Below are 23,680 nucleotides of genomic sequence, written 5' to 3'. Positions count from 1 at the left end.
ATTCAACCATCTAAGGTTTTACCTTTTTTTTTTTTTTTTTTTTTTTTTGCCATCTCTTTGATTGGTAGCTGTTTCTGATTGTATAAAGTTACGCTTTTGAGATAATTAGGAGTTATATTCTGGTTAAAGTACAGGAGTCCTATAATTACCCACTGTATTTCAGTGGGTAATTATCTACATTTGTTCATTTTTTTCTTTGTGGCTGAGAAGACTGGCTCTAGTATAATATAGTTAGTGCTTAAAATGTTCTCTTAGGAGTGAAAGAATATGATCAGGCTGCTGCCTTCATCTGCAGGGGAAAAGAACATTATTGCACGATGTCCAGATTCCCGTTATTGTTTTGCATGTGCTGCAGACGGCTTTCACGTGAGCTGAGCTGAGGATATCGTTACATTTCAGCCATAACCGATGGCCGAGGTAAGGTGATCCAGGGTGTTTTATACCATCAAAAAGTCATTAAAAGTTTCATTAGACTTATTCTCAAGTGTGCAGACTTGGAAATTAAATGGCAAGAGGCTCTACATTGCTCTAGGAACATGTTCCCTTCAAAATAGTAAGAGGTAGGGGGAACAGTTTGTGGTAGACACAGAAATGCTTTAAATGGACGTGATTCTCTCCCTCGCATCTTCTTTCCAGGGAGACCAAAGCCTTTCAGTATTTATGATCTTAGGTATACGCAATACACCATAAAGACCGCTTTAAAATGATACTCACATCTCAATTTTGAAGATCCCAAAGAGAGGCAAACATTTCAAGACAGCAGAACCTGGATTAGAATTAGATTTCCGTATGCCTTAGACTCCTTCCGTCCTTGTTGCCATGTTGAACAAAATCCATTTTAGAAAGTGATAAAAGTTAAAATTAATGACACTACAGGAAAAATCCAAGAAGCTAGAAAAAATAAGGGGAGGGCAACTCAGAGAGTGGATCCCTACAAAGGAACCCCATTAAAGCGGCTGTGGGAAGAGCTGAGCAGACTTGTTTGGAGTTCAGCCTTTGCGATGCCTCCTGGATGCAGATGAGGATTTCGGAAAGCTGTCCTTCTTGTTCCAGTTTTAGGAACCTCTCCATGCCTCAGGCTGTCCAGCAGCACCACTGTTGGAGGCGTATTCCCTGTAGCCACACGTTCCTGTCCACCCCTTCCACTGCCAAAGTCCGGGGGGGGGGGGTCTGTTGAAAGACAAGTGTTTGACCAGGTGCTGCAACTGTGCCTCAGGGCTGTGTGACTTTCAATGTGTAACACATCTTTTTCACACCTGTCTTTTAACAATCTCTCCCCCATGCTGTAGGTTTTTATACCCATACTACTTTGGAGAACTATTAAGAATGTATGATAAGAAAGACCTTCATATTTTAGGACTATGTGTTTTAGTAGGATGCTAATAACATGGTTAAGATTACAAAGAGTATGAGGTCCACGTATAATCGAAACCATACACTAGTTCATGTATTCCAGGGGTTTAACACGGCAATAGAGTCAGGGAGTGGGGAGTTATTTTGAAGAGTAGCTGAATCTCAACTTCAAAAAAAGTACAGCAGTAGGAGGGACTGGACATATACTAAAAAATAGTAAAATATAAGGCAATAGGATTATGTACCGGAAGAAATAGTACACCTTTGTATGTTTAGCTAACGATTTTGAAAGAAGTTGTACTAAATGTGAAGATATTTATTTTTATTTGAGATGAGTGCCCCCCAATTCAGAGAGATGACAGCCATAAGTTACCTCTCAATTGCCCTATGCTTGATACCATCGCATTAGTAGGAATACATAGAGCTCTAGCCACATGGATTAGTTTTCTATTGCTGCCAAAGAACCACCACAAATTTAGTGGCCAAAAAGCAATGAGAATTTATTAACTTGTAGCTCTGTAGGTTACAAATCTGATATGGGGCTCACTAGGTTAAAATCAAGGTGTTGGTAGAGATCTGTTCCTTTCTAGAAGCTCTAACAGAGAGTCTCTACCTTCCAGCTTCTAGGTACTTGCTTATTCATAGTCTTTGGCTCACAGTCCCTTTCCTCCATCTTCAAGGCCAGCAATGTTGCATTTTTCTCTGACCCTCCTTCCATTTTCGAATCTTTCTGAACACAGCTGGGAAAAGTTCCCCCCTTTTAAGAAGTCATGCCATTAGATTGGATCCATCTAGATAATCCAGGCTAATATTCCCATCTCAAGCTCCTTAACCTTAATTACATCTGCAAAGTTCCTTTTGAAATGTAAGATAACATATTCCAAAGTATCCTGGAAGAGAAGGATAAGGACAATTTGGGGGAACCATTATTCTGTCTACCACTTCATGAGCCCAAACTTTTATTTTTTTTTAAATTTTTTATTATGTTACATTAGTCACCATACAGTACATCATTCGTTTTTGATGTAGTGTTCCATGATTCATTGTTTGCATGTAATACCCAGTGCTCCATGCAATACATGCCCTTCTTAATGCCCATCATTAGGCTAGCCCATCTCCTCACCCCCCTCCCCTCTGAAACCCTCAGTTTGTTTCCCAGAATCCATAGTCTCTCGTGGTTCATTCCCCCTTCTGTTTACCCCCCCCTTCATTTTTCCCTTCCTTCTCCTACCAATCTCCCTGCTATTCCTTATGTTCCACAAATGAGTGAGACCATATGATAATTGTCTTTCTCTGCTTGACATTTCACTTAGCATAATCCCCTCCAGTTCCATTCATGTCAATGCAAATGGTAGGTGTTCATCCTTTCTGATGGCTGAGTAATATTCCATTGTACATATGAACCACATCTTTATCCATTCATCTGTTGAGGGGCGTCTCAGCTCCTTCCACAGTTTAGCTATTGTGGACAATGCTGCTGTGAACATTAGGGTGCATATGGCCCTTCTCTTCACTACGTCTGTATCTTTGGGGTAAATACCCAGTAGTGCAATTGCTGATGAGCCCAAGCTTTTTTACTGTCCAGCCTTTTGCTAATACTAGATTCAGTCGACTTTCTCCCTATCTTGTACTCAATTGTACACAAATCTTTTCTCAATCATATTATCACATTTCTTGGGCTTGATCGTTTTTACAAAACCCCTCCTCAGTCTTCTCCTACCAAGCCTGATAACTTTCTTACATGTCAAATTCTCTGGGTTTCATAAGATTCCACCCTAATTTAAATCACGGATGTACAGGAAAGATGACACTACTTTATTGCCTTTAAAACAAATCAGATGTTTCTCAGCCTCCATCTTAGTCTGCCCAGATAGGAAAAGATTGTTCTCAGTCATTACTGGACTACTTTCCTCTCTACTTTCAGTGTTATGAAAAGATCCTAGTGGTCTTAGGCAGAGAAAAACTTTTTGAGGAAGACCTTTTAGTCTTTGGCTGCTAAGATGCAAGCCCAGTTGTCTGCCTGAAGTCCGGTTCTTCTGTCGTTGCTCTGCGTGTACCCGGGAGATCTTTGCAGAACTTGAGCACATTGGATCCTGCAGATCCAGATAGCCTCCTGAGGTGCTCCACACACCCATGAACCTTCCAACACCTTTCTCTTCTCTAGGGTACTGTTAGAGGGAGGACCGGAAGTAGAATACCAAGGCTCTGTCCCTGCCTACCATTTTAAAAATTAATACCTCCTATCCTAATATGCAGATGCCTTTTTTCTTACCCTTCACATAATTTCCTTTCATTTCTGGAGGCAAAACTTGGAAGTAAATTTGTCTCCTATGAACTACTGCTTTTCAGAAAGCTTTTACAAACATCTGGTGAAATAAATGGCACCATCTTGAAACAATAGGGAGAAAAATATTGCTAACATAAAACATGATAACTTGATTAGTGGTTCCTCTGTGCTGCACTTTACTTGCTATTACCAATCTCGGTCTTTTGGGCTGATCTCATTAGTTCTTCAGCTAGACGTACACAGCAGCTTTACCCCAAGTTGCAACAAATGCCTGACATTAGACTCTATAATTGTCAGTTAAACAAATAGACGTATAGTCCTAGTAGGAAGTTGAGACTAGACTTAAAGTGTCCAAACTGTACAAGGGAAACATGTAAAATAGGAAATATTCTAATTTTATATGAAACAATAACAATTAGTAGTAATTTTATATTTATTATTGTAAATATTTCTTATAAAAATTAGTAATATTTATCATTAATACAATAATTAAAATGCTAATTAAGAAAGTATTAAAAGACTTATTATTTATATTAATTATTTCATTTAATTCTCACAACGTACCAATGAAATGGGAATTACTGCTAATTAAAAAATCTGTTAAACCTCTCCATGGTGTCACAGTGTTCAAAGGTGTAGTAACGACTTTTGGACAATGAAATAAGGAGAAGGCTTTCTCTCATAAAGCTTATAAAAAATGTATTATTCCCATCTTCCAGATGAAGAAACTGAGACTCAGCATAGTGAAGGACCTCACTCAAGGTCATGGGGTTAAGTAAGTAGCAGTGCCATTATTTGAGCCCAGGTCTATTTGTTTCCAGCTCTGGGCTTACTTCACTACCACGCTATGCTTCCTCTTAGTAAAAATGCACACATCAGAACATTTCTACCTGGAGGTCCAATGTGTGCAGCACTGTCACGTAGCAGGAAGAGTTTAGGTTTGAAGCTGGCTCTAGAAACTGAGGTTTCATCTTTGGCGTTTGACAGAATTCAGGGCAAGCAGGCAGACAGGTACACACACCCGTCGGTCTTGCCCGCTTCTGTAATCTCTTGTCAGTTGGAAAACCTCTCAAATTTATTGTCACTTTTCTCAAGTAATGCAGAAGATTATAAAGCAGGACAAAAAAGACAAATCCTTTTCATACTTCCCTTTACAGTAACTGTTGTCAAGTTAATATTCCATACAGCCCAAGGCCTGGGGGAAAATAATTTTTCGATTGAAGGAAAATTGTTTCCAAACTGAAATAAAATGATAAAAGTGGCTACATTAAAGAAAAACTCTCATTTTTACAAGCACTTTGAAGAGTTTATCTTTAGAGAGTGTATCTTTTAATAACCATTCTGAATTATTCTCTTTTCAAATTTTAGACTTTATGCAGCAAATTTTTTTTGTTGATCTAACTTCAGCTATGTGATCCAAATATACTTCAGAGATGATATTGTTTTGTCAGTTGGTATGATAGGACACAAAGATATATTGGGGGGGGTCACTACAAGGTGCAAGGTCCTATTGATTACTGACATCTCTTTCACCACTGAAAGAAATGGATGAGGTTTCAATTATACAAGATGAATAAGTTCTAGAGATCTGTTGTGCAACATGTTGCTTAAGTTAACAGTATTGCATTATGAACTTAAAATTTTCTCAAGAGGATCAATCTCATGTTCAGTGTTCTCACCACAAAAATTTAGAAGGACATGGGGAACTTTTGGCGGTGATGGCTATGTGTGATTGTGGTGATGATTTCATGGGTATATGCATATGTCCAAAGTCACCAAATTGCATGCATTAAATATGTGTGTAGTTGGGTATATCAACTGCACCTCAATAAAGCTGTTTCAAAAAATGGAAAAATGGAAGAGGATGGGCTAAAACTTCCTGTGAATACCTTTTAGAAAACAAAGGTTAATTTCATTTCCTCTCTACGAAAACACAACTTTCACTCTATTTTATTTGTTTCAGCACTGAGTTAATTTGGAGGGAAGAATCCCTTCCTGTTCTGATCTTTCCTTTCCAAGAGCTCAAATTTCTGCCATCCGTAGGTGAGACTTCCCCGTTCTGTGTGTGTGCTAAGGGGGAGACTTACAGCAGGTAGGGAATGTTAGCGGTACCAAGTATTTCCCTTGCTTAGCTATGCCAATGCTCAAGATTTTTAATATAATTGTGAAGTCTTTTCTGTTTTTAAAAATATTCGGGAAGAAACTCATAATTCGGCCTGATTTTTTCCTTTATATTCAACCTAAACTTTCTGTACTTTAAAACCTATTCTGTCCTGTTCAGTTATTTGTAGAAATGGAAGATAATCTCCCAGTTGGGCTCGCTGTGAGAGTCCTTTCTTCTCTTGATAGAAGATCTTTTACTTTCTGTTATGCACAGGACCGGATGCCAGATGCCCACCGTCTGCTCTGTCTGCCCAAGGGCCGGGGCATGTAAACCTAAACACGGCTGTCCTAAGGAGTTCACAGTCTGGTGAAGATGACGACATGTATACATAAGGTCAAGTACAGTCAGAAACTTCCAGGTGATGTGGGCAAAATGAAGCCACACCCAGAATTTCCCTTCCCTGGTAAATTCATAAAATGGGGCAAAGATGATAAAACCCAAAATTGTGTCACTAGCAAACTGCAAAGGAAAGGGAACTCCGTCTTATGCCATTACCTTCAAAGGATGTTCTAGCCTAGATTCCCTACAAAAAAGAACCCAAGACAAAACTTACAAAACGCCTGAGGGTGTTGCTTGGGGGATGATGAGGGGAAAGCAATCCCAAGGCAAGAAGGGTAAAGAGAAACAAACGAGGCTGGGAAGGAAGGAAAGCAATTACACGGTGGCATTTTACTGAATTGGCCAGAGCTTCACGAGAAAATACAACCAGTTCCTTAGTCATCTTAATTTTCATCAGTCTGGTGAGTGTGAATTGTCAGTTCATTATATATTTTATTTGTGTATCTCTGATTATAAATGAGTTTAACCGTTTTTCCTTTTCATTGACTTTTTGGGTTGTATTGATCTGTTCAATGTCTTTTCCCCATTTTTCTCTTGGGCCATTAACTCTATCGTACCGATTTTTCAGTTATATGTGTTAAAAATGTAACTACGAATTTCTGGCCTATCTTTTCACTCTCTTTTTAGTATTTTGTTGAACACAAGTTCTTAACTAAACTATTGTCAAATTTATCAAAAATTTCTTTATCAATTTGTAACGAAAGAAATACTTTTGAACATGAAATCATAAACATATACTGTTTTAAGAATTTATATAGTTTTGCCCTTTCACATTTTCTTCATTAATCTACATGGAGTTGATTTTGAACAGTATAAGGTAACAGTGTAACTTCATTTTTTTTTTCTATATGGAGAAGAAATTGTCCTAAAGCCAATTCTTTCCCCCACTGATCTGCAAAACTTACTTCTTCTTATGATAGATATTTGAATTTACTATACATTGTTGCTAGACTGCTTTTTCTGTTCCATTAGTTTACTTTCTCCTCTTCACGAATTTTACATGGTCTTAATTTCTATTGATCTATAATGAGCCTTGGAATAATATGGGAAATAGTCTTTCCCACCTTGGCTTTCTTCAAGAGTATTTTCACTATTGCTGAGCATTAAATATATAGCAGTTTGGAAATAATTGATATCTTTATAATATGTACAGGCTTTCTAATAGGATGAGTATGATATTTTTAACACCTTGTCTTTAAAATTATTTGCCATAAAATTTTATAATGTCTTTATGAAGTTTTAGACTTATTTGGTTAATGTTATTTTTAGGTTCTTTGTATTTTTTATATTATTTTTGAAATGTGTTGTTTTAATATCCATAAATTATTAGAATACCTTGAAAATAGGAAAAAAATCTGTTTAAAGCAGAAGTTACATTTTATTATATTGGTTTTTAATTTTTTCAAGGACTAATAAACTTCCTCTTTTAAGCTTTTATTTACTGATTTATTATTTCATTCAATGTTCTCATTGATTTTACAAGTATTTTTGATCACCTGTTGGAACAGAACAAAAGCAGAGCAGAATGGCCTTATTAGAGGCATAAAAATTTATGGAAGGCAGGCAAAACTAAAATCTTGATTTCAGGTAAATGCTAGAGTAAACAATTTTGGGGCAATTTTATAACCTAGGAAGTAATTGTTAATACACTCTATGGTGGGGTGTATGTATCTTACCTTGATCTTAATAGAGCCACCTTTAAGCCTAGTTAAATATGAATGGGTGAAGCCCCCACCATTAGAAGCATAAATCAGGATTTGTGTATGCCATTACGCTAAGCGTAATACATTGCAAGCTCCATAGACAAACCTCTCTCCTGGAGTTAATCCCGGATCTTGAAGCAGCCTCTCAGTGACCACTTGATTCATGCTTCTCTTTTGCTGTGTTTTACCTTGTCTATCTTTTTCTGTGGGTGCCTATTGGGAGACTTTCTTTGCCTGTCTTAGATTTATGGGTCACAATTAGATTTATGGATTCAGGTATAGAACACCATTTCCATTCACTGCATCCTTGTCTGTCTGAAACAGGTTTTCATTTCAATTCAGGCTTTTTGTAGTACTTTGGCAATTTGTCATAAAGACGGGCAAAATTTATATGACTCTCATAGAGTTAGTCCGTTTGCTTTATTAACTCAGAAATACTGGTTTTAAGATATGAGGATCAAGATAGACTGATTATTTTGGTTACATACAAATATATTCTATTTTTATGCTTTGGGATAGAGCCATTTTTCTAGAGTATTGAGTTCAGGGGACTTAATGAAATTTGGTGAACCTATAGAGAGTAACAGAGCTAAAGATGGGCATAACGGTCGTTTAGCCAGAATCTTTCTTACCACTACTGAAAAGTTCTTAAGTCTTGATTTACCTGAAAAGAAATGAATAAATGTATAGTAGTCTTAATAGGCAATATTCTGAATATGTATTTTAAACGCATGGCTAATTAAATACTCTTAAACAAGTAAAAAAAAAGGTTACTTTTATTTTTTTTAAAGATTTTATTTATTTGAGGGGAGCCTGGGTGGCTCAGTCGTTAAGCGTCTGCCTTCGGCTCAGGGCGTGATTCCAGAGTCCTGGGATCGAGCCCCACATCAGGCTCCTCCGCTGGGAGGCAGGAGCCTCTCCCACTCCCCCTGCTTGTGTTCCCTCTCTCGCTGGCTATCTCTCTCTCTGTCAAATAAATAAATTAAATAAATAAATAAATAAATAAAATATTTTTTTAAAAAAATAAAGATTTTATTTGAGAGAGAGAGAGAGCACTAGAGAGAGAGAGCAAGCAAGAGTAGTTGGGGGGCAGAGGCAGAGGGGGAAGCAGACTCCCCACTGAGAAGGGAGCCCAACCTGGACTCAATTGATCATTCCCAGGTCCCTGGGATCATGGCCTGAGCCAAAGACCAATGTTTTACCAACTGAGCCAGCCAGGCTCCCCAACAGGTTACTTTTAAATAACATAAAAAATAGAATTATATATTACTGGAATAAAGGAGAAGGTAAGTGGCTTACAATTGTTTCGGGTTTATTTATCCTATTTTAATAGACCATTTCAAATTCCTATTGAAAAGGCAAGGAATCATTTCTTTAGATTTTAGAATATACCACTCATACCTAGGTTGCCCAAGAAAATGCTAATTGTGTTTAACTCATAAAAGAATTTAGGTAAGAAGAAGATGAAGGAGGAGGGGAAGGAGGAAGAGACGACGTAAACTTAGATGTATATTCCTTTTCAGTGCTGAAAATTTTATTTCTGAACACTTTTCATTCTCAGGTACAAAGTGAACACGACTTCCAAATTCTGAGCTTAATGAAATTCAAACAATGAAAATTACTTCCCAGAAGGCATAAAAATAGTTTTAAGTGGAAGCATTAGCAAGATTCACCTAGACGAGGCATAAAGACAGTTTACTGAATTTATTATTAGAGCTTTTATCATTCAATTTAATATGACAATTCAACTTTTTAACTTATTATTTTGCTCTCAAGGGACAACATGATTAGTCCTGAAATTCTAGGCAAATAATGGCTAAAACCAAGGTTCAAGCTAAGCAGGGTGAAGCTGATCTGCAGCTGTAACTGCTAAGCTCAGTTGGCAAGGACAGGAAGGGAACGAGCCTTTAGGAAGCACTGTCATATGCGAACTGTTGCGAAAGGTGAAGGTTTTCCTAGATACATAAATTTGTTTTCATTTAAACATTGTAACACCTCTTTGAAGTTAAGCATTATTTGTTCTGTTTTATAGTAGCTAAGTAACATGTTCAAAGTTTTACATATTTAAATGGAAGAGTTGAATGGAGTTTAAACTCTGTTGGATCGCAATGCCTATTTCAGTTGATTTTTGATTTAAAGGTTTGATTACAAAATGGTTAAAATATGAGTTAAATTCAAACAAAAGAATAATCAGACCAAAATTTTACAATAATGCTGCTAAAAATCTAATTCATATTTTTTTTCACAACACGTATGAGTTTCACTAAGGAAATATAATCAATTATCAAAAGAAAATTACTGACATTTTCAACGTTAGTATAAAAACCGCCATGGCTGCATGCTAGAATCACAGAGGGTTTTTTAAAATGCTGATATCTAGGAATGGGAACACTCCTAGATAGTCTGGTTTAATTGATCAAGGATGGTGCCTTGGCATTGCTTTCTCTTTCTTTCTTTTAAAGTTCCCAGAAGTTTCTAATATACAGCCAAGTTTGAGAAACTCTGCACTACCTACACTATAGTATAACTCATAAGAGTTTGGAGAAGAAAAATTTGCTTTGGATGTCTAGCATTTGTTAAGTTAGGTTTTCATGAATAGTGTACAATAGTTTATTTATTGTAATTTCTTTTTTTTTAATTCTCTTCATTCCCTCCTTTTTTTCTGTTCACACAGATGTACACCTTTGATAAAATATTTGAACTATATGAATTTGAGAATTGTTTGTATATTTTAAGATCGTGTGGGTTTTTTGAGAAGAAAAAGGATCTATCTAGAATAATATTGAAGAAAGTTTTTCTTATGTTTTTCCCAGTGCTCCTCAGAAGACTACAAAAAAGCAAACATTTGTTTTAAGTCATTCAACATTTGTTGGGAGTGGAAAATACACTGGCCATTCGTTGGGTGATAATTTTCCATGTTGGAGAGACATGCAAATGTCAATCATCAGAATGTAGAATTTTCTCTCTTTGGAATTCCATAAGTTTTAAAATTAAACAATTAATTACATTAAGGCCTATAGATTAATCAATAGTATCTGGCAGTGCAAAATTACTTCTGTGAAGATAAAATGCACTCAGATTGTTTTCAGGATTATAAATAAACACTCGTTTAGCCACAGTAGAATTGCCCTTGACGTATGCAGATCTCAAGAGAGCCACAATTGTTACTATTTTTTTCTGCTTGTTTTGTATCAGTAAAGCACCAGTCATCGTTCAACTGAGTTTATTCTCTCTGTCATTCACTTCTACTTTGACCTCATCCACAGCTTTTCTACAAACCTATTTTTTTTTAAAGATTTATTTATTTTAGAAAGAGAGACAGTGCACGAGAAGGGCAGAGGGAGAGGGAGAGAATCTCAAGCAGAGCCCCCACTAAGTGCACATCCCTGCGCTGGGATCCATCTCACAACCCTGAGACCATGACTTGAACCGAAACCAAGACTCAGACATTAACCGACTAAGCCACCCAGGCTCCCCTCTTCTACAAACCTATTATTATGAGCTCTACAGATAATGGGGAAAAACGAATAGAGAGACAATTTGGAAGGAGGTATAGAATGTTCACTCAGAGGTAGGTGTCTTCATTTTCTATGAAGAGAAGAAGTGAAATTAAGCCAGCAAAATATTTCCTCTTATCTGAGCCTAGGTGATAAATGAAAAATTTAGCTATTAAAGAATTTCCTGTTGTGTTCATAAATTTATTGTAGTGGATTCACTACATCCCGATGACTTTTTAAAAATTTATATTTTATTTTTATTTTTTTAAATTTTTTATTATGTTGTTAGTCACCATACAGTATATCATTATTTTTTGATGTAGTGTTCCATGATTCATTGCTTGCGTATAACACTCAGTGCTCCATGCAATACGTGCCCTCCTTAATAACCATCACCATTATTATTATTGAAGTGTGGTTGACATATACCAATGACTTTTTATAAGAAAAAATATAAAGCAATATTTGCCTTATTTGGGGAAGCTGCAGATTAAATTATTGTAAACTCACATTTAGTGAGAATTACATTTGCCGTTGTTCAAGTGATAGATTAGGTACATTCAAAGAAGAATTGCTAAATAAATATTAGAAAAGAATTAAAATGTCAAGTTTTGTCTGAACCAGAAGAAACTGACAGAGGTAAAACTTATAAGTAGCCTCAGAGGAAGAGAGATCTTTCTCCACAAAGATTTTATAGTTTTAATAGAATGTAGATTGCATCTTCATGGTTTGGGGAACTGACATGTTTATTACAACTGACATGTTTTATGACTCCATGCTTTACTTCTTCATTACTTTTTACCCTACAGAATTTGATGTTAATTTAAGCTTTGGGGTTAAAGATTACATTTCTGAGAGAACAAGAGGAGCTCTAGAATAAAACAATTTGGAGACCAATAGAGGCCTTCGTTAGATGTCAGAAAGTCAACTATCTATAATTTATGATCAAGAGGAGAGCATAGTCATATGTAGTAATCCTGGGGCCTTTTTTCCTAGCCTCAGTAGTTAAAGCCACTAAGTCTCTTGGAGTAGCTAAATGTATTGTGAGTACTTTGTATGTTTAACTTCTCCTACTGAGACAGGAAACTTATAGTACTACATTAAAATTTTTAAAATTTACATTGGATTACCCAAAAGACTACTTGCTTATACCATGGTAGATCCCATGGTTTTCTTTTTTTTTTTTTTTTTTTTTTAAAGATTTTTTAAATTTATTTATGAGATAGAGACAGCCAGCAAGAGAGGGAACACAAGCAGGGGGAATGGGAGAGGAAGAAGCAGGCTCCCAGCAGAGGAGCCCGATGTGGGACTCGATACCATAACGCCGGGATCACACCCTGAGCCAAAGGCAGACGCTCAACCGCTGTGCCACCCAGGCGCCCTGATCCCATGGTTTTCTTAATCAAAACTGACCAAGTGGTCACCAAAGTGACCAATTGTCACTATTCTGAATGCTCTTCTCAAAGGGCACATTTATACTTTAGCTTCCACAGCATGAGAGTGATATCTTCACGGTCTTGAACATGTTTGTCGTTAAAATGGTGCAATCTGTAACATTAGTGTGTTTTACAGCAAAATTAATAAGTGACATATTTTAAAGTCAAGAAAATCTGTTTCCAGATGGGAGTTGACATATGTAGGTTTAATAAAAAGATAACTCATGAACTCTGCATAGAATGCAGCCTTGGGCTTTTCATCCCTTCTTCAGAAACCATAGTGCAGTTGGAAATCAGGTGAGTGAAAGTTAATTTAAAATAACTGCTATAGTCAACATTAACCTGTAATTAGAAACTGGGGTTAGAAAATGTATATATATATACATACATCAAACTGTGCACCAAAAATCAAACTGCCCTTCAGCATGGACATTGAACTATGTGATCGGGTTTTTTAGAAACGTACACGTTATTGACTTTATCAAGACCCGTGAGAGAATAACAAGAGATAAATGTTGTAGAAACAGGTTTTCTAAAATTGTTCTTGAAAATGCATTGTTTGTGATTTCTATAAGAGGGAGTGCGTTGCATCGATTAAAATAACCTGTAAACAAATTGGTCCTTTATCGCAGAAGGTTGTAGCAGACAAGGCTATGATATTCGGAGTCATCCTTCCTTAGTAGGTCAGTAACCTGCCCAATTTCAAGTTCTTGTTTTGGTGGCAGGCAGATATTAGAGTATGATCTACGATTCTTAGACTGAAGGCAAAATCATTCCTTAGTCAATGGCTGTGAAGCCATCCTCTCTCTCTCTCAAGGAGAAGGTATGGTAATGATCTTTTGTCTAGAAATGACTTGAAACTTTGCTGTTAGATGGGATGCAAGCTCTAGACTACATACTATAGTATGTAAACTTTATAGAATGTATTTAAGAGACAATTCTGCAATAACTTACCACTTAAGAAAGACTTTCAAGTGGGCAGAAGTAATATTTACAAATGGTCTGCTTCTCTCTAAAGTGCCCTCTCCCCCCCCAAAAAAAGAAACCACTAAAAAATTTTCACTTCAGCTAATGTCTATTGAAACATTTCTCTTTTACAGGAACAAGACTGTGGGGCATTTGGAAAAGAGCTTGCTATAATTTCGGCATTAAAGATACTTACTCCTGCCTTACCTATACACCCTCTTCTACCATTCCCTTGTGAGTGGAAATACAGGGGTCCCAGCATTGATGCAGGAGTAAATACCATTTAATAATCGTTCTAGTCTTTGATTTTCTACCATAGAGATCCTAGAAGCCTGGCCTCTCCTATTAAGGGAATTATTTGGGGAATAAAGAAATAGGCAAATCAGTCTCCTCCCCCAACTGTGATTAGAAATAATTTACAAATTTGGAGGATTTAGCTAAGGAAACACTTTCAATCAATGTACAAAAAGCAAAGTCTGTATCTTGCTGTGTAATAGTGTGGAATACAGAAAAATGATGAAACATGGTCCCTGCCCCCAGAGAACCGGGAAGATCACAACTAATGGATTTGAAAGAAATCAAGTATAGCATACAACACTGCATATTTCTGTCCTAATTGTGTGACAGAAGATAGAAAGTGCAAGAAAAATTCAATGAAAGGCAAGGTCCCTATGAAATAAATAGAGACAGCTTTGTGTAGGGAGTGGGATTGATGCTGGATCCCTGACGTCTGTTTAGGATGCAAAAAGGAACAACAAAAACATAGACAATGTGATTACTTGGCGCAACTTTGACTTTAGACTTAATGCCCATTTATTTCTTGGTCAGGGAAGAGAACTGATCCCCCTTGTCTCACCTGATGACTGGATTTTTATTCCTAAAGCACCGTTTATAAACTAAGCCTCTTCCTGTTATTATTTTTTTATTTTTTTGGTCTTCTTGTTGTCAATCACCATAAACCTGAAGTAACTGAGTAAGACTTTAGTCGGACTAAAGATTTACATCATATCCTCAGGCTCATGAGATGGACAGAGCATCCCTTTGGGGGCCCACTTGCATGACCACTCCAGTTCTTGAGGAAGTAAGTGCTAGAATTTTACGTGAGTATCATATAGTTATTTATAGCAGTTTACATTGGTGCATCTGATACAACCAGTGCGGGTTTGCCATAGTCTTCTATTTTTTTGTACATGGTTTTTATTCTTATATTTGAAATAATATATTTATGTGTTTATTTTACCTTATATAAAATTTGGCTTACATTAAGTAAATCTGAACAAACCTGAAAAATATGTCTCTGTTCTTCAGAGATTCCGAAATAGGTCTTGAGATAATTTGCTGAAGTTATGATATTGACCCCCCCAAATACATGCCTCATTAGAAAGAGTAAAGTCCCTTTTTCAACTTTGCTGATGTAATAGCAAGGAAGCCGCTTCTAAGAACGCTAGTGATTTCATTAGCCTTTATCTTTTTTTTTAAAAGATTTTATTTATTTATTTGAGAAAGAGAGAGACAGCCAGCGAGAGAGGGAACACAAGCAGGGGGAGTGGGAGAGGAAGAAGTGGAGGAGCCTGATGTGGGGCTCGATCCCAGGACCCTGGGATCAGGCCCTGAGCCAAAGGCAGACGCTTAACTACTGAGCCACCCAGGTGCCCCTTCATTAGCCTTTAAAAAAAAAAAATTCCTGATTTGAATCCATTCTTTTCCTCCACCTCCAGATAGCTGTCTTACCCATACTTTAAAGCCACACATGCAGGAGAGTTGGCGGGACGGATGTCATGAGGGTGACTTGCCCATAGGTCTGCACACACTTTCAGGACCAAATCTTCGGATGCCCAGAAGTAGAGAAAAATACTCCTAAGACTGCCTGCTTGTTATGTTGAATTTCTCTAGTTTTGATAAACTTATCACAGCTACACAAGAACTGAAGTTGGGCCTTTACGGCATTCTTCAAAATAAGTATTTTCAGTATTTCTGAATGGCTCTTGACCTCACCACAGTTATACACATATACATACAAGTACAAGTGATCTATACTTAGTAAAAACTGGAAAATGTTTTAAATAAATTAATGTGCTTCATATTTTACATTTTTTCATAACTATGACAATTGTCATTGAGCTAAAATGCCACAAAGTAATTGTAAGGTTAGTGATAGAATACATCTACATGGTAGTGGGATGTTCATATTTTGATACAGAGCAAAACCAACTAGGCTTTTTAGAAAACATTATGGATAATATACATTAAAATTCCATAATCTGGGCATGAAATATATTTTCTGATAGATCATGCATGTTTTATGAAGATTCTCTAGCTTTATTGCAAAACCATATAAGTTGCACCGTTTTTAATGCTAATTAACATAGGATTCAATATCCAGAGAGCTGAATATATTTTTGCTGAAGTATTTTAATTCAATCAATTCTTAAAATAAGCAAGGGATTACCTACAAGGGAAATTACCTACAAGGGAAAACCTATAAGGCTACAAAATGATTTTTCAGCAGGTCAGAAGGGAGTGGCATGATATATTCAAAGTCCCAAAAGAGAAAAAATCAAGAATACTCTACCCCACAAGGTTATTGTTCAGATTTGAAGGAAAGATAATAGGTTTCCCAGACACAAAAAAGATAAAGGAGTTTATCGCCACTACAACAACTTTATAAGACATGTTAAAGGGACTTTTTTAGGTAGAAAAGAAATGGCCATAATTAGACGTAAGAAAATCATGAATAAAAAGATGTAAAATATTACAACATATACATAACACATGGAGAAGGGAGTAAAAAGGGAAGAGAAAGGGGAAAAAAACTTTTTTTTCTTTTTCTATGTTTTTTTAGAATGTGTTTGAACTTAAATGACCATGAAATTAACATAGACTGCTACTGACTTAGGATGTTCTCTGTGAGCCTTGTGGTAACCCCAAACCCCAAACCTATGATACACAAAAAATAAAGAACGCCAACCATAACACTATAAACTCATCAACCACAAAGAAAGAGTACAAGAGAAGAAGAAAGGAACAGAGAAGAACTACAGGAATAACCAGAAAACAAATTAAAAATTGGCAATAGGTTAATACTTATCAGTAATTACTTTAAAGGTAAGTGGCCTAAGTGCTCCAATCAGAAGACATAGGGTGGCAGGATGGGTAAAACATCAAGACCCATCTATAGGCCGCCTACAAGAAACTCAGCTCGGACCTAAAGATGTGCACAGATTGAAAGTGAAGGGTTGGAAAAACATTCACCATGTAAATGGAAGCAAAACAAAAGCTGAGCTAGCAATACTCATGTCAGACAAAATACACTTTAAAACAAAGACTGTAATAAGTGATAAAGAAGGGCATTACATCATGATAAAGTGATCAATCCAGCAAGAGGCTATAACTCTTGTAAATCTCTACATGCACCCCACTGGAGCACCTAAATACATAAAGGAAATATTAATAAATGTAAAGAGAAATTGATGATAATACAGTAACAGTGGGGGACTTTTACACGTACAGCTGCTACATCAATGGATAGATCATCCAGACAGAAAATCAATAAAGAAACAATGTTTTTGAGTGACACATGGGATCAGGCGGATATTAAGTTACATACAAAATGTTTCATCCAAAAACAGCAGAATACACAGTCTTTTCAGGTGCACACGAAACAAAATATTTTAAAAAGTCAAATGGTTTCTTTTGTCCAAAGGGAGCAAGATCTGTGTGTGTGTACTTTCCTGAAGCTTCCTTGTTCAACTTGTATACAGTGTTTTGGACATTTTATGGAAAAAATATAAATCCATGAACTCGGCGATTTATATGGTATCTTTTTCACCATTTTTATATGGCTTCTAGAGCCGTGGGATTTATAGTTCTAGCTTGGTTCTTTCTGAGACTCTTTGTTTAGAATCGTTTGCTCTTCTCAGAATAGAATTGAACCATATATAGATGGACAGATATTTAAGATGAGGGATGGGATGAATGTTTATTTTTAGGAGCATAGTAGACATTAATTTTATGCAAACATTTAAATTCTTAAAAAGCAAATGACTCCAGAGTGATTTTTGTTTATTGCAGAATGTAATAGAGATTATAATCCATTAATCAGGTACTTTTTCTTGTAAGAAACAAACTCATTCAAGCCAGTTCAGGTATAGGTTTATTACAGGGATACATGTGAACTGACAAAGGAAATCTCATGGAAGTCTAAGAACAGCAATTGTAATAACATTGGGTTTCTTGGGAGAATTCAGAATTCAACTGCAAAAGTTTGTGGAAATTCAGCCCAGTGTTGTACTATTAACAGGGCTCAGCATTCCATGGGATTTTTTTTGTTTCACTAGTAACTGACTTCCAAAGGGCCTCAGCTTGTAATAGGCTCTCTGGCCCCAGCAAGGGACATATTTTTATATATCCTTTGCACTTCTGTGATAAATGGTAGGTTCTTTCCATATATTATAGTTCAGTGCCCCAAGAAATATAATATCATTGATCTAACTCAGCTTTCCCACTGAGCTATACCTAGTCTCCCAGGCAGTCTCAGTGGTGCAGGAGAGCAGTGGAATATGAGGGGAAGCAATATGACATCTCTACTGTAGAGCAGTTATTTTAAGCGAGTCCACTTCTCCCATTTTTTTAGTATGCTTTGATGAGCATTGGCTAATCTTGCCCAGTCTTCAAGAAGTCTTTATGGGGGTAAGTTTTGGACTAATCCTAAATTGGAAAAGAGGAAATGTGATCTATTTTTTAAATTATCAGTTATTTGGGACTAGGGGAAGAAGTATTAAAAATTCTCCATTCTTGTGGTAGATTATTATAGTGTCTCAAACAATTAAACCAATATTTTTGAAACTATGTTCTCTAGAGGTGTTTCATAAATTTCCATAAATATTTACATTAAATTTCCTTTTTAATAAAACTGAACTTTAAAAAAAGAGAATAAAAATGTACACACAAAAGTGTTATTATATCAAATTTTCACATTTTGGAGCCCAACATCATATTAACATACCCTTTTTGTTTGGTTTTTTAGTAAGTAAATGTGGTTATAGAGTTGCACTTCCAAAATAAGCATATACCAATGAATGCTGCTTTTATGCATTTTACATACTCAAGTTTATGTAGGCTGTTTCTTTCTCTTTTTTTAAACACTGAATTGTACATTTAAGTCATCCTTCCTATTAGTGAGTTCCATGGATGTTTTGTTGAATTTAAACATAAGTTTGGATTTCAACTTCCTCTGTCTCCTGAAATGTATTGTTACCAGTTATGTAATTTGAGAGTTTAATTCTAGCTTGTTCTACGCTAGCAGGATCAAGTACCACCTTCTTTGCAGAAGTTTGTTGAAGTTCTTACTCCTCTGGTTGTAAGTCCTCTTTTCATGCATATGGGATATATTCTGCCGACACAGTTTCCAGCCAGAACAGTGCTGAGTAACAGGCACATCCTGTCAGGAGACTGACCTAGGGACTCCACCTTCCTGGGCTGGTCAAACTTCCTGCTTGGGGAGTGTCTGAGGAGGGCTGTTGAGAATGAGAGGCCAGTGACAGGAGCATGGTCAATCAGTGGCACGATTATTGTTCTATGTGTGTGTGTGTACTTGTGAATGTGAGAGTCGGCATGTGTGTGTGTGTGTGTGTGTGCGCGCGCAGGTAGAGGGAGAAGGGGAGAGTGAAGGAGGGAGAGAAAGAAAGCAGAAAGAAGCAAAGAAAAGGAAGGGAAGAAAAGGGGAGTGGGAGAGGTGAGCAGATGATATCGTGCTTGAGCACTGGATCCAGTTCCAGGCTTTCCTGCCCTACATATCTTCCTATTGTTATTCTTAAGACAGCTAGTGATTTTTGATCCATGAATTCTCTCCTAGGGTTTATATGAAGGCTAGGTCAGGGTCTTCAAGCTTTTATCCATTTAGGTTATATTTAATTAGTCACTTTTTCTCCATTGATATCATGTAATCAAAGATTTTGTCTAGCAAACAAGCAGATTTTTAAACAGTAATAATTAGTCCATATTTCTATTTTACATGAAAGATTCATAATAGCAAATCAGAACTTCTAATCAGCATTAATTGAAAGTAAAATCAGCTAAAAATGTACATCATTATTAGAGAGAAGTTTTGGCTAGACATATCTGAAATATGAAAAAGTCCCTGAGGATCCTTTAAACTAGATACTATCCATAGTTTTGAACTAGGTACTATCCATATTTTCCAAGCGACTGACTTGAATAGTAGACCCATTTGGATTTCACGTTAGTATATTGCTCATTGCCAAGAAAGAAGAGAGGGTCTCATGCTTAGCTTTTCATTTCATTAGGAAAAAATTTCCAATTTCATGAAATAAGTGTATTCATATGAAACCAAAATATTTCTCTTAAGAAATTCTCACCATAACTCAACCTCTCCACTTGCATTGTGTAGTCCTTTTTTTTTAATGCAATTTTCTCTTACCATGTGGTTGGGATCAAATCTTTGAGTTCTCTCTTCATCGTGGAATGGCAAAAATGGGGCACAGGGATTCTGACATACTTGTTCCTGAGACACAACTCCCAGCAGAGCAGACTCTATAAATTACTATTAAAGCTTCATTTCCCTGGAATCCTATTGGTCATATTTTAAAACCAGTTCCCAGGTTCCCAGATCCAATGACTTTGACAATTTTGTTGTAACTTACTCATTATTATAGACAAGCCAAAGAGACTGGGGGGGGGGGGGGAATGCACCTTCAATTAGCATGGTATAATAATTATTTTATAACTTTATTAATTATAAAAATATTTACTTTTTTTTCGAGTGAAAAGGATTTGAGAAGTTTGTGCTATAGTTATCACTTTTTCCACCCCAGATTGAGCAGTTCAGAGCAGAAATAGTTTGCTTAAGAATGTTTTAAGTTTCCATTACTGGAGGTATTCAAGAGTGAACTAAGTAGACATTTGATAAAAATGTTTAAGAGAGGACTCACCACTTTTCTAGGTAATTCTATGAGATGGTTGGAGTTAAGTCCTTCTAACTCTGAAAATATAATTTTCACCCTTTTTCTACAGCTGTCTGAATCCTTTGGCTTCATAATTGCTCTAGATGAACAGAGAGAAATATATGGCTCCTTTTTCTGGGATAATGGTGACTCTATTGGTAAGCAGACCAACATGTATAACAGTTGAGATGTTCAGGATTCCAATGATTTTACTTAAAATTAAAGATTAGAGACCTGGACCAACAAAGGAGTATGAATAATGGGCACCATGGCCAGATTCAGCTTCCCCCAACATTACTGTCCAGGAAGTTGAAATTTTCCTTAAATCTGGCCACTCCTCTTGGTTGAGCAACACAGGTGAGACTATTATATCCAGGAAAGTGCTAACAAAAACCACTATGTTACACAAACAAACAAAAACAAAAAAACACTATGTTTACTTGAGACAAGAGAATGTTTATCTTATTAATATGCTAAAATAAAAAATTTTCATTAATTTATTCTCACTTTGGAAGGAATGAAGATTCCAGTCTTAAGGAATCAAACCCTCAATGAAAATTTGTGGGAACTTGGTTTTGGTGGCATAGCTGCTAGGCTGGAGGAAGGAAGTATTGCTGAGATTCTCTGTTAAGGACCATAGTTTGAAAAATGATGTATAGTAGAAGAAGAGGTATAGCCTGAATTGAGAAAACAGGTCAAGACTTAGCTGGCTAAGGCATAGTATCAGTGGTTTTTGTTTATTCATTTATCTCTCATTATCCCCATTTTCCTCTTCAGTCTAATCTCATACATCAACAAACTATGGAACAATAGAAGTGACTGCTATGTTAAGAAAAGTACCTTTAAAAAGACCTATCAAGGTGGCCACATTTTGAAAACCAGAAATAGACTTCCAAGGAAATGGGCACTATACCAAAGAGACGATAATGTGTGTGAGGTTACTGCTAAGAACATTTATTCTGTCCCGTATTAGTTGACTTCACATTCATCTTTCTTTCCTTGTCTCTCTTTCATCTGAAAGAAAGACATGAAAGAAGGAGAATCATTTTCATAAGGAAGAGGAAAAGGTAGAAAAAGAGAATGTGAAAAAGAGAATGTGAAGGTCAATAGGAAAATACACTTCTAATCTTACATATAGACAGTATGGCTGGTTGCTTCTATGGTAGACATTAAGAGAAGGTATAAGGGCTGCCAATGCCTGTATTCTCATAATAATCAGCATTCTTCTGAGTGTTTTTTCAGTTTTCTGTTTTCTTTTCTATTTTTTTCAATGAATTACTTCAAGAGACATTGATTAAGTTTCTAACACTTGAAAAAGATTGCTTTTGAATTTTAGAGGAAGGGATTGAAATCAAAAGAATATTGGGGGGCGCCTGGGTGGCTAAGTCGTTAAGCGTCTGCCTTCAGCTCAGGGTGTGATCCCGGCATTCTGGGATCAAGCCCCACATCAGGCTCCTCTGCTGGAAGCCTGCTTCTTCCTCTCCCACTCCCCCTGCTTGTGTTCCCTCTCTCGCTGGCTGTCTCTATCTCTGTCAAATAAATAAATAAAATATTTAAAAAAAAGAATATTGGGAACCAAGGAGAAAAATGGCTATGTCCCCCAGTGGTTGTGTGTTTTTGCATATGGACAATAGAGAGATGTAGGAGAAGGTTGTCTAAAAGGTTGTTATGCTATATCCTTCCTTAGTAAACTAAAGTGTTTAGTTTGCTTCCTCCCTGTTTTTCCATATAAAATAAGGATGAAAAGTGAGGGAAAAATGGGTAAGATGATGAGGCCTACTTCAACAGGTTAACTATTTTTTATTTTCCAAAGAGTATCATGAAAAAATTTGAGGCCAGTGATTGATTATTCCTGACTTTTTGCCCAGTAATTGCTAGGTCATTTAGAGGATTCGAGTATAAGGCTTAGGTCAAGACCTTCCGGACTTGGAGCCTAGTTGATAAGAATTTAAATTAAAAAAATAATAAAAGATAAGCTGACATTTATTTTCTAGTGTTAATACTTTTTTTGCAGATTCGATAGAAAAGGAAGAATACTTCTATGTCAGATATAAATTCAATAATTACTTTAAACCTGCAGTTTATTCAGTATTTGCAGTGACATAACAGTTCATTTTTATGAAGAAAAATATGTTCTAAGGGACTTTAAAAAAAAAAGAAGTATTTCAAAGTGTTGGCATTTCTCCAAACCACATTGCACTGTGTATTGTCATAATTAAAACAGGAATTTAAAATTATTTTCTCTCCTCCATAACAGAAAGTTCTGAAAGCAACTGTGATTAAAAATGGCTACCATGAAATTGCTACTCTGGCATATGGTGCTATTCGGATCCTTAGTTTCACTTCAAAGCCAAATGTTATTTTTAATGAATGGAGAAACCATCTCAAGCAACAAAATATAGCATCATTCCAAAAGGGTAGGTTTAAAATGATTATTAAATTAAAAGACAAATTTTCTTTTGTTATATCTCGAGTGCTAATAATTGATTTTCCCTGAATGTTGCTTCCTTGCAAAAGCCACAGATCATATTTCTAAAATAATACCTTGCATGATTCTGAAGTCCAAGGAAGAACAATTAGCATAGAGTTATATTTCTAGATAAAACTGGGCTTATGTCAGGGCTAGGAACTTTGTTGGATTAAATGTCACAGATGATGTCATGCAAGGTTGGTGTGTTGCTTAGCAAATGAAACATAGGAAGGATACATAGGTGGGTAAAATAAATGAGAATTAAAGGGTTGGTTTTTTTTTTAAGATTTATTTATTTGAGAGAGAGAGAGAGGGAGAGCACAAGCCGGGTAAGGGGCAGAGGGAGAAGCAGACTCTCCACTGAGCAGGGAGCACAAGGCAGGGCTAGATTGAGGGACTCTGGAATCGTGATATGAGCCCAAGGCAGATGCTTAACAGACTGAGCCACCCAGGCACCCTGAGAATAAAAGTTTATAGAGAATTGGAAGTGGAAGGTTCTGGAG

General features: G+C 36.4%; 1 long non-coding RNA gene across 13 annotated transcripts in view; it reads left to right on the top strand.

Moving 5' to 3' along the window:
* Positions 1 to 8,614, top strand: part of LOC130544860 (uncharacterized) — a 103,474-nt gene extending 94,860 nt beyond the window's left edge. For 10 of the 13 annotated variants that reach the window (XR_008961528.1, XR_008961526.1, XR_008961527.1 and 7 more), the window contains 2 exons: positions 296 to 417; positions 4,360 to 8,614. This is a non-coding gene — a long non-coding RNA (uncharacterized LOC130544860). Of the gene's footprint in view, positions 1 to 295; positions 4,049 to 4,359 lie in introns of those variants that run through there. The other 3 variants (XR_008961536.1, XR_008961533.1, XR_008961538.1) reach the window with 3 other exon arrangements.
* Positions 8,615 to 23,680: the final 15,066 nt, after the last annotated feature.

Source organism: Ursus arctos, unplaced genomic scaffold (assembly GCF_023065955.2).
Source record: "Ursus arctos isolate Adak ecotype North America unplaced genomic scaffold, UrsArc2.0 scaffold_26, whole genome shotgun sequence".
NCBI classification, from domain to species: Eukaryota; Metazoa; Chordata; class Mammalia; order Carnivora; family Ursidae; genus Ursus; species Ursus arctos.
The sequence above is the reverse complement of the archived record's forward strand: the minus strand, read 5'-3'. Positions and strand labels throughout refer to the sequence as shown.